At 49.9% G+C, this 10,928-nt stretch overlaps 1 long non-coding RNA gene across 1 annotated transcript; it reads left to right on the forward strand.

Moving 5' to 3' along the window:
• Window positions 1-2: 2 nt before the first annotated feature.
• Window positions 3-10,918, forward strand: LOC147821840 (uncharacterized). Its single transcript, XR_015446505.1, has 3 exons — window positions 3-713; window positions 3,251-6,059; window positions 6,268-10,918. It is a non-coding gene; the product is annotated as an uncharacterized LOC147821840 (long non-coding RNA).
• The last annotated feature ends 10 nt before the right edge of the window (window positions 10,919-10,928 follow it).

Genomic DNA, 10,928 nt, shown 5'->3' on the forward strand with positions numbered 1-10,928 from the left:
CCGCCGCCCCCCCCGCGCGCCCGGCCCGGGCCGCGACGCCCTGTTTCCCCCGGCCGCCGCGCTGCGACGAGTTTTTAAACTTTGATGAAGTCGCCAGTCTCCGGGCCAACTTTCTTAAAGGGGCCGCGCGCCGCGAGGGTAGAGCGGGGGAGGGGGCGACACCTGGGCCGCAGCCTGGTTCGGCCTCGTGCTGAGTGACCTTGAGGCAACCATTTCCCCTCCCCCGGCCCCGAGGGTGGCCTGAGGAGGTGACTTCCCGCCTCCTGCAGAGACCCCAGGACTGTGCGCCCCTGGCGGGGGGCGACGGCCAGGTTCTGGAAGGTTCCCGGGGCGCGCGGGTCTCCTCGCTGCGCCCCGCCCCGCGGCCTCCCTCGCGCACCCCCCTGCTCGGACCCCGCGGAGAGGGAGAGGCGGGGACGGGGTGTGGCTCTCGCAGCGGGGCGCGGAGCCGCGGCTCCTCAGTGCGTTTGAAACCCGCGCCCCTTCTGCCCGCGTGGACACTGCTCCGCCCGCGCCCGCGCCCGACTCCTGCAGGGACCGCAGCGACCGCAGGGGGTCGCGCGGTCCGGCGCCCTGGAAGCTGGATTTGCAGTCCTGAGCCGGCGAGGCTCCAGAGACTCAGCCTCCGAGGAGGCTGTCGAGGGAGCGCCAAGGGTGGGAGGCCCGGCTGCGGCCCAGTAATCTGACACCGCACCCCACCCGCCGTCTCACAGGTAGGTACACTGAGGCTTAAAGACTGCCCGAGGCTTTGCAGTAACATTCGTTTGGTCAGTAATTACCGAGTTCCTGCTGCGGGCCCGGGAACACTGTGTTGGCGGCAAGGCTGGAAAAACCTTTCGTTTTCCATCATCCCCCTCGCCAACGCTTGGTTCAGGCCCTGCCTCTCGTAGGAACCAGGCACTGCCAATCCATGATGTGCATCTTAGTTTACACAGTTTTCAGGATACTTCCAGCCTCTGCTTATTCCAGCTGGAACCAGGCTTCCTTTCTCCCTCCCCTTGTGTTTGGAGATAGTCCCACTCTGTAGCTGGGGTGGCCTTGAACTCACTATGTCGTCCAAGCTGGCCTTGAATTTTCGGGTGATCCTCCTGCCTCAGCCTCCCAAGTGCTGGGATTACAGGTGAGCGCCACTACACCTAGCTAAAATGGAACCAGTTTTGTGAACTCTCAGGTACCCCATAATCTTTGGAATCTCAAACAGATCTTCCTGTCAGGCATCAGGGGAGTCCCAGACTTTGGCCCAGGGGTCTTCTCTTTCCCTCCTTACTAGGCTAAATTGGTTTAAAGGAAACTCACCCTTCTTCCTCCCAGATCTTATCCACCCAGACCCTCCCTTCCCTCAGGGTCCTGCTGTGGCTCTGCTTTTCCCAGGAGCCTGCCTAGTTTTCCAAATGTAGGGAGCCCCTACCTGGTTAATTCAAACTTCTCAAGGATGAGGGGCTCTCATCTTGTAGTTCTGGTCTCCATTTTATGTATAGGAAAGCTGAGGCTCATAGAGGTGACAGGTGGGAACTTCAAGTGGTGGTGCACACCTGTAATCCCAGCATTGGGGAGGCTGAGGCAGGAGGATTGCTGTGTTAGAGGTCAGTCTGGGCTACTTAGCAAGACCTTGCTTCAAAAAAAAAAGAAAAAAACCCAAAAAAGCCCTAATGGGCCTTTCCTATGGCCTCAGGACCATCATTGCCTGTGGCTCTTTGTCTTTGTCACTCTCTACATCCCTCATCCTTTGGTTTTGCATTCTTAGGCTGGGAAAGGGTGGGTTAGCCTTCCTCCTGAGAAACACTGCCTAGGATTCAGAGCAGACCTCCATTCTGATCCCCGCTTCCTGACCACAAGGAAGACCTGAGCAATAAGAAAGCAGGTAGAAACCAGATGTGGTAGCACATGCCTATATTCACAGTGCTCTGGGAGGCTGAGGCAGGAGGATCTCAAGTTCTAGCCTAGTGGACCAACTTTTCAATTTACTGTGCCCCTGTCATAACGTAAAAAATAAAAGAAGGCTGGGGAAGTAGCTCAGTGTGAAAGCCCTGGATTCAGTCCCCAGTACAGCAAAATAAGGAAGGAGGCCCTATGATGAATGTGATTGTTATGTACACCTAAAATGTACCAATAAATTTAATTAATTTTAGAAATTAGGGAGAGAGGGGCAAGTAGGTTACTTGATGCTCAAAGGCTGAGTGTTTGTTTTGGAGGTTTACTTTCTTTGGTGCTTATAGGTTTAAGCTTCCTCCTTTTAGGTGCAAGAGGTCTCCAGAGGAGGGGACAGGGTGCTGTGCTGGCAGGTAATGTCTCACAGAGTCCCTTTTGGAGCCCCTGGTTAGAGGTTAGAGCTGTGGCTCAACAGGAGTTCTGATAATCCGAGTTGAGTGGACCAGGAGTATTCCAACCCATCTGTAAAGTGGGGACCCTGGGGCACAGTTGCAGGAATAGGTTCTGTCTGATAAGAGCTTGAGGTGAGCTCCTGGTGGTTTTGTTTTGTTTTGTTTTGTTTTGTTTTTGAGACAAGGTCTTGATGGGCTTTTTTTGTTTTTGGTACCAGGATCGAACTCCGGACCTTGTGCTTGTAAGGCAGGCATCGGAACCACTGAGCTAAATCCCCAGCCACAAGGTCTTGAGATGTAGCCCAAGCTGGCCTCAAACTCACAGTGATCCTCCTGCCTCAGCCTCCGTAGTGCTGGGATTATAGGCGAACTAGGTGGTTGTGATTATTGCCCTTGGTCCTACTGCTCCTTTGTAGGTCAGGATCAGAGACTGCATCATTTCCGCTCCCACCCCATAAGATCTCCTCTTCTCCAGCCCTTCTCATCCTGAGCTACACTGTGAATCCAGACCTCAGGTTCAAACACAAGACAAACGCTATTTTCCAAAGTAGATCTAGGCCTGCATCCGGGTGACCATGGCAACCTATGCACCTAAGTAAGGCTTTGATTTCTCAAGTGTCACCCAAGTTTTCCTTATCGCCCAGCCTTCCCCAAGTGTTCAGTGAGGCTCTGACCCTGAAAGTTCAATGTTATTTTTCCTGTCCCCACAACATGGCTCAAACGTAGTGGGGTACCTGCCTGAGGACAGGGGTGGTGTCTTCTCATCTTTGAATCCCACTGCCTAGCTCAGGTCCTAACAGAAGTAGCTCAGGAGTGGATGTTGAGTGATGGAAAAGCTAAGGTTCCCATGGGGAAGAAAATCATGTGAGAAGTTCAATGTTATTACACTTTTATACTAACATGTCAGTGACTGCCTTCTCCTCTCCCAGTGAGAAAGAGTGGAATACCAGGAACCTGAATGGGAAAAGTACACAAGATTAAGAAAGAAGAGAGAAGCCCAGGCAGGCATCTGAGCAGGCTGAAGGTTTCTGCCTGGACTCTGAGCTCCCTACTTCACCTCCCACTCACCCAGCAGCCAGCTCCCCTGCCTGCCCCACTGGGGGGGCCAACAGCCTTTGCTGATGTAGAAATAGGTTTGGTGGCCAAAATCTATCCAGGCTGGGCTGAAATTTGAAATCCACCTGCCTCAGCCTCTCTCCCAGAGTACCAGGATTGCACACTTGCTCCACCAAGCCACTTCTGTTTAATTTCAGAAGCAGGTGGCTTGGTTAGAATGTGAGTCCCAAAGCTCCTGTACTGGGTTTACAGGTGTCTGCCAGCATCCCCAGCCTCGAACTGAGATTATATAGGCCTATGCCGCCACACCTGGCTTGGAGATTTTCTTCCTAAGGAAAACAAAACTCATTAAATATCTTTTCATATCGAACCTTCAGCAATCTTTTGTTAATCCTCAAAAGTCTGTTTTGTTGTTGTTGCTTTGTTTCGTAATGGATTTTAACTTCTGGCATTGATTACACAGCACTTGCTAAACTCTGACTGGTGTTGGGCCTTGCAGGAAGCAAAAGTCGTGAGAGCCGCTCTTCAGCTGCTCCCCTGCCCGAGCCCTGCCGCCCACCCGGGCAGGAACCTGCAGAAGCGTTGCTGGCTCAGGCAGCGGCCCTGCTGGGCGGTTTCCAGGGAAGACCAAGGAGCTGAGTGTAGGGCTGCTTTTGCTGGACTGGCAACCAGCAGAGTCAACAGTCTTCTGGGGGAAGTGACATGGACCGAGGAGCAGTGAGCCAGCTCTACCTGTGCCACAGAAAGTGGCAGTGTGGCCCCGGTGCCCCCATCTTGACTGCCTTGGGCCCACAGCCCCAGCTCATCTCTAAGGCCTGGGGATTTATCCAGGCAGTAGGAGGAAGGGCCACTGCTAACCCTAAGGGTTCCCCTGGGGATAAATCCTAGGGCACCAAAGATTGAGGGGGGGGTGGGTTGTTGTTGTTTGAGACAGGGTCTCGCTGTGTAGTTCAGGCCGGTCTTGAATTTACCATATAGCCCAGACCAGCCTTGAACTCTGTCGAATCTTCCTGCCTCAGGCTCCCAGAGTGCCAGGGTAACAGGCATGTGTCATCACGCCCAGCTCCTAGTTAGCCTCCCCTCTGGACTCTTTGGCACTAGAGGGGGCGTGAAATATTTCGGGAAGGGGACTCTAGCCAGCAGTGCCAGGCTTCTGAGAGTTCCTTGAGCAGCAGGGAGTGTGGAGCTGTGTGGAATAGGTCCTGGAGGACAGCTGTGCCAGGAGGGAAGAGGGTAGCTCCTGCACCCTGCCCGAGTAGGGCCACCAGCGCAGGGAATGGGGCTCACAGTGCTTCCTGAGATTTTCCCATTTCGCATTGGAGGCACAAAGGTTTTGTAATCCACACAGTACTGCACAGGTATAACTTCTGGGAAAGCGCTTAGGACCCAGGACTCCTTGTACCCCCCTCCTAGAATGACCATGGCAGAAGGGAGTTTCATCTAAATTGAGGTCTAGAGCTCAAATACACAATTTCCTTCCAAAAAATAATGGACAAAATTTATTTTTTAAAAATGAATAAATATATGCTGATTTTGACACACACCTGCAATTCCAGCATTCTGGGAGACTGAGGCAGGAGGAACGCAAATTTGAGCCCAACCTGGGGAACTTAGTGAGACCCTGTCTCAAAATAAGTAATGGGGGGGGGGGGGTAGAGATGTAGCTCAGTGTGAAGGTCCTGGGTTCAATCCCCAGTACCACATATACTCACAAACATGCCCCAAAACTATAATAAGTGTCAACAAGATGAACCTCAAAAAGGTGGTAAGTGAGAATAAGTGAAAAAAGTTCCAGAAGGTCATGTATGATATTCCATTTATGTAAAATACTCAGACTGCACAAAACCTCAGGACAGAAAGCAGATTTGTGGCTATGGGGGGAGATGGGAATGGCTGCTGTCAGGTGCAGGGTTTCTTTTGGGGAAATAAAAATGTTCTGCAGCTACTTAGAGGTGACGATTAAAGACCACTGAGAATACACTGAATTGTATACTTTTTTTTTGAGACTGTGTGTGTGTGTGTGTGTGTGTGTGTGTGTGTGTGTCCCCGTGTCCCCATACCAGGGATCAGACTCGGGACCTTGCACTTGCAAGGCAGGTGTGGTGCCACTGAGCTAAATCTCTGGCCCAGGGTCTTGCTATGTTGTCCAAGCTGGCCTTGAACTTGATACCCTCCTTCTGCCTCACCCTCCTGGTGCTGGGATTACAGGTATGTGCCCCCAAACCCAGCAGAACTGTGTACTTAAAAATGATTCATGTTGTAGTTTTTCTTTCAATATGGAAAAAAAGAATAATGGATATTAAGTCTTCCCCACCCTGGGCCCTGTCCCCGAGCAACTGGTACAGGCTCCAGAGCTTTTCTTGGTATTTATAGACATTTGTGTGCACAGTTTTTATATGGATGGTAGTGTCTACGTTGAGTTCCAGGCCAGTCTGAACTACATAAGGAGACCCTGTCTCCAGAAAGAAAAGAAAAAAGCATGCATGGTTGTGCTCCAATAAAACTTTATTTACAGGGCCGGGGATTTAGCTCCAGACAGCCCCGGAAACAGCCACTTGGGCCTCAGCGGCTTCTGCCCCAAGGGAGTGGCAGAAATGCCTTGCCTGGGAGGAGACTGTGGAGACCCAGCTCCAGCCCTGTCTCCTGGCTACGGCTTGGTCCAGCCTGTCTCAGACGACAAAGGTATATAAAACCAGCCCTCTAGGAGGCTGAGCGGGAGAGTGGAAAATTCAGTCCCGGCCTGACCAGCTTGGTGATTTAGCCCTGTCTCCAAAAAGCGGGGAGAGTGGGGATGTAGCTCTGTGCAGTGGCCCTGGGTTCAATCCCCAGTACCAAAACACGGAGGGTGGGACTGAGGGAGTTGGATTAGACTTACTCTTTCCAACTCCAGGTATTTATGTGACACCTGCTGCCTACCAAAGACTCGGACCTGGTGAGTGATAAGCTGCTCAGAGAAGCACAGCACTGTGTCCAAGGGGAAGGAGAGGCCCTTGGAGGCCACTGCCCTGGGGCTGGACCCTGAAAGTGGGTAACTTGGTACACTGCAGACAGAAAAGGAAGTGGGGAACCGGGTATCCAGGGCCTGGTTTGGCTGGAGTGTTGGGGAGCAGAGAGGAGCCCTCAGGAGCAAGGCAAGCAGGGAGAGAGTAGGCGGGAGGACAGGCTGTGATCCTGCCAGGTGTGAGGAATCTGTCAGCGGGGTGGGAAAGGAGGCTGGAGCCTAGGGGAGATTGAGGTAGAAAAGAGAGGGGGCTCTGCTGGTGGGCACCTCGGGAAGCAACTTTGGGGGTTGGGGGCTGCCATCTCCCCGCCTTTGAGCTCCTCCTGGCTTGCCTGGCATCAGCATGTGAAAGGCTGGGGCAGCCTGGGGGCGGGGCCTTCTTAACTCCTTTCCACCTGCTGCGCTCAGGTTATTTAGGCTTAAAGCTGCCAGAGAGAGTGTGGCCAGCCTCGCTAAATTCCTGGGGCCTCGGGCTCAGTCCTGCTGGAAGGTTGGGGTTATTATCTCTGCCAGAAGCCAGAAGAGGAAACTGCAGTTTAAAGAGGTTTGGAAAGCATCCTCAGATCACTGAGTAAAAAGGTAGGGAGACGAAGTCTAAAACCAAGGTGCCTCTGACCTCAACTCCTTGCTCTTAACCTTCGCTGTGTATGAAGAAATCAGGATTAGGCCGTGTGGCACATTACTGTAATCACAGTTGTTTGAAGGTTGAGGCAGGAGAATCTCAAAGGCTTACCTGGGCAATACCCTGTCTCAAAATTTTTTTAAGTGTGAGGGGTAAGACTAGAGATGTAGCTCAGTACTCCTAGGTTCAATCCTCAGTACTGCAAGAAAAAGAGAAATCAGGATTAAAATTTAGGATTTTAGCAACATTAAATCCACCTCTGCTAGGTGAAGGATTTAGCTCAATGGTTCTCTTGCCTGCCCTGCAAGCGCAAGGACCTGAGTTCCATCCCCAGTACCAAAAAAAAAAAAATCCACCTCTGCACTGCCCAGGCATCCAGCTGTCTTGGGGTTGCTGTCATCTTCTGATGCTGTGCCAGGGCCTGGCGGGGGTCTCAGGCTGTGGGCCTGGTGACTTAGAGGTGCAGCTCATGGATACTGGCAGGCTGAGAGAATAAAATAAATTTGTGGTTATGGTTCATCACCAGACACACTCGAATGCACTGCTTAACAGCCGTATGACCTTGAGCAGTAAACTCTCAGCCTTGGTTTCCCCAGATCATAATACGAGGGTGATAGTATCCATCCCCATTTCGGTTGGTTTTTGTGCAGTAATGGAGATTGAACTCAGGGCCTTCCTTCTGAGCTGTGTGCACAGCACTTTTTATTCTTTATTTTGAGACAGGCTTTCTCACTAAGTCCCTACATTGTTCAGGCTTGACTTAAACTTGCCATCCTCCTGCCTTAGCCTCCCAGAGTGCTGAGATTGCAGGTGAGTACTAGCACCTTTAATGGAGCCTTCTTATGTAGCCCTGAGTGATTCAATCATTAGTCAAGAGCATCTCCTAACCTGATCCCTTGCTGGCCTCCTGGAAGGTTAAATTAAATAAATGAGAAAGTCCCAACCCTCAAGGCCTGGATCTTGCAGGTGGCCAAACTCCATCCTGCCGCTGCCCTGGGGGCTGCCAGTCACCAGCCCGCTCATTAGCATACAAAAGACCTTTATCGCTGGAGATTCCAGGGATTTTAGGAGTTGTCAGTCCTTTATATGAAATAGCATAGTATCTGCACTTTGCCTGCACTTACCTTCGCCTGTGTACTTTTATTTTATTTGAAACAAGGTCTCATTTTGTAGCCTGTGTTGGCTTCGAACTACAGATCCCTCTGCTTCAGCCTACCTCGCTGCTGAAATGACCAGTGTGTATCTCCAAGCACAGATCCTGTATGCTTAGGTCTCCTAGATTTCTTACAATGCCTAATACAAGGTAAACGCTACATAACTAGTTGTGCTATTGTATTGCTTGGGGATGATGACAAGGAAAAAAGTCTACATGTTCAGTACAGTTTTTGTTGTTTTGAGACAGGGTCTCACTATATAGTTCAGGCTGTCCTTGAAGTTAACTTTGTAGCCCAGGCTGGCCTCAAACCCAAGGCAATCCTCCTGCCTCAGCCTCCCTTGTGCTGGGATCACAGGCATGCAGCCCCACACCTGTCTTCAGTACCATTTTTAAAAAATTTTTTTTAGTACAAAGTTTTTTGTTTTTTTTTTTAGTACAAAGTTTTAAAAAATATCTTCAGGGCCAGAGATTTAGCTCAGTGTTTTCACCACCTGCTGCACAAGCGCAAGGACCTGAGTTGGAACTCTGGTACCAAAAATTTAAGAAAAATATCTTCAGTCTGCAGTTGAATTCACCAATGCAGAACGTGCATTCAGAAGACCAACTCCATACTTCACAACAGCAAAATTGCACTTACGTCAAATGTGCACTCTGCGGTCTCTTTGTGTTTTGAGGTTTTTTTGTGGGTTTTTTTGGTACCAGGAATCAAACTCGGGTCCTTACGCTTGCACAGCAGGCGGCAAAACCACTGAGCTAAATCCCCGGCCCCCTTTTGTGTGTGTGTGTGTGTTTTGTTTTGTTTTTTGCCATACCAGTGATCGAACTCAGGACCTTGTGCTTGCAAGGCAGGCACAGTGCCACTGAGCTAAATCCCTGGCCCTTTTGTGTGTGTTTTTGAGATAGTTTCCCTATATACTTTAGGCCAGCCTTGAACTCATGGCGATCCTCCTGCCTCAGCCTCCCCTGTGCTGGTATTACAAGTGTGTATCAGGAGATATGAGATTAGGACATGGAGAGCTGGCTGGGAAAGTGGGCGGGCATGACATGTCAATTATAAAGTTCCAGGGCACATGCACAGAACAGTTCCCAAAGCCCTCCACGAGGACTTCTTGTGATAACTTGAGCAGGTTTTTGGACAGGATAACTAGACCTGACATCAGACTGAGGAGCTGGTGATATAAGGACAGTCTACATTGAGTTTTTTCCCGTGTTCTCTCTTGCCTGGAGTTCCCCCCTCATGCTTCAGGTGTACTTATTTCCCTACTTTTACTTGGCCCAAACTCGCCCTACAGAGCCTGTTTCTTTTCTTACCTTTAATAAAACTTTGCTACTCTTTGCGCTTGTCTTGACCAATTCTTTGCTCAGGACAGAAAGAACCTAGAAACCACCTCCAAAAGGAGACTGCCGCACCCCAAAACCCAGTAATAATGGAGATCAGACTCAGGGCTTCAGTTGTGCCAAGCAAGCGCCATACCACTAGGCTGTACCCCAACCCTCTTATTGTACATGTAGAATATAGTTAGTTATAATAACGCTTTTACTTCTGTGTCTCCCAGTTTTATCACCTGTGTCATTTCTGAGTAGTTTATCTTTTGTTGCTGTGCTGAGGATTGAATGCAGGGCTTTGTACATACCAGGCAGGTGCTCTGCTCCCGAGCTACACACCCAGTCCCAGGTTGTATTTTTGTATCCTGGTATACTTTGGTAGTTTTTGGGCCGGGGATTTAGCTCAGTGGTTCTGGCGCCTGCCTCACAATCCCAAGGTCCCGAGTTTGATCCCCAGTACCGACAAAACAAACAAACAACTTGGTAGTTTTTGTTTGTTGGAGACAGGATCTCACTAAGTAGCCTAGGCTGGCCTTGAACTTGCAGTCCTGCTGCCTCAGTCTTCCAAGTACTGGTGGCCTGCACCACTACATCCAGTGTACATACTGGAAGCTAGACACTGTAAATTTTACTTTGTCAGGTCCTAGATAGGAATTTTTTTTTTTTTTTTGGTACCGGGGATTGAACTCAGGACCTTATGTTTGCAAAGCAGACGGTGGAACCACTGAGCTAAATCCCTGGCCCAGGTCCTAGATGTTTTTGTGTTCTCCATGGAAATCTTTAGTAAAAGGCTGTCTTTGTGTTCTTACAAATACTTTGTGGTTTGTTTTGGTACTGGGGATCGAACTCTGGTCCTCTTGGGTCCTTGCACATGTGCACCAGGTGGCAAAACCACTGAGCTAAATCCCCAGCCCCTTACAAGTACTTTTGTTTAGGGCAGTGATAGTGAGCCTTTTAGAGTGCTCAAACGCAGCTCAAAACCCACTTATTTATTGCAAAATGCCAACACTGAAATTAAACCTGAATGCTGAGGGATTTCCCACCCCCTTTTTTTTTTTTTTTTTTGGTACTGGGGATCGAACTTTGGTCCTTGAGCTTGCAAGGCAGGTGGCAAAACCACTGAGCTAAATCCCTGGCGCCTCCCCCACCCCTTTTAAAATTTATTTATTTATTTTATAACAAAACATTTACTGGTACATCTTAAGCATACATAATGATAACACTCATCCTAGGGAATTTCCACCTGTGCATGATACATCCTGCCTCTTTTTTCCCATTTCCCCCCTTCCCTCCCTATGTACAAAAGCTTTGTTTCCATTTTTTCCTTGTATTTTTTCTTGTCCTTTCCTTTCTCTCTCCCTCTTCCCTTGTTCCCCTTCCCATTTGAACATTTTCTTCCCATTTCCCAATATCTATTATACATTTAGTCCTTTCTACTTTCTCTTC

The sequence above is a fragment of the Heterocephalus glaber genome, unplaced genomic scaffold, assembly GCF_053883595.1.
Source record: "Heterocephalus glaber isolate CG9 unplaced genomic scaffold, H.glaber_assembly_v1.0 deba00001689, whole genome shotgun sequence".
NCBI classification, from domain to species: domain Eukaryota; kingdom Metazoa; phylum Chordata; class Mammalia; order Rodentia; family Bathyergidae; genus Heterocephalus; species Heterocephalus glaber.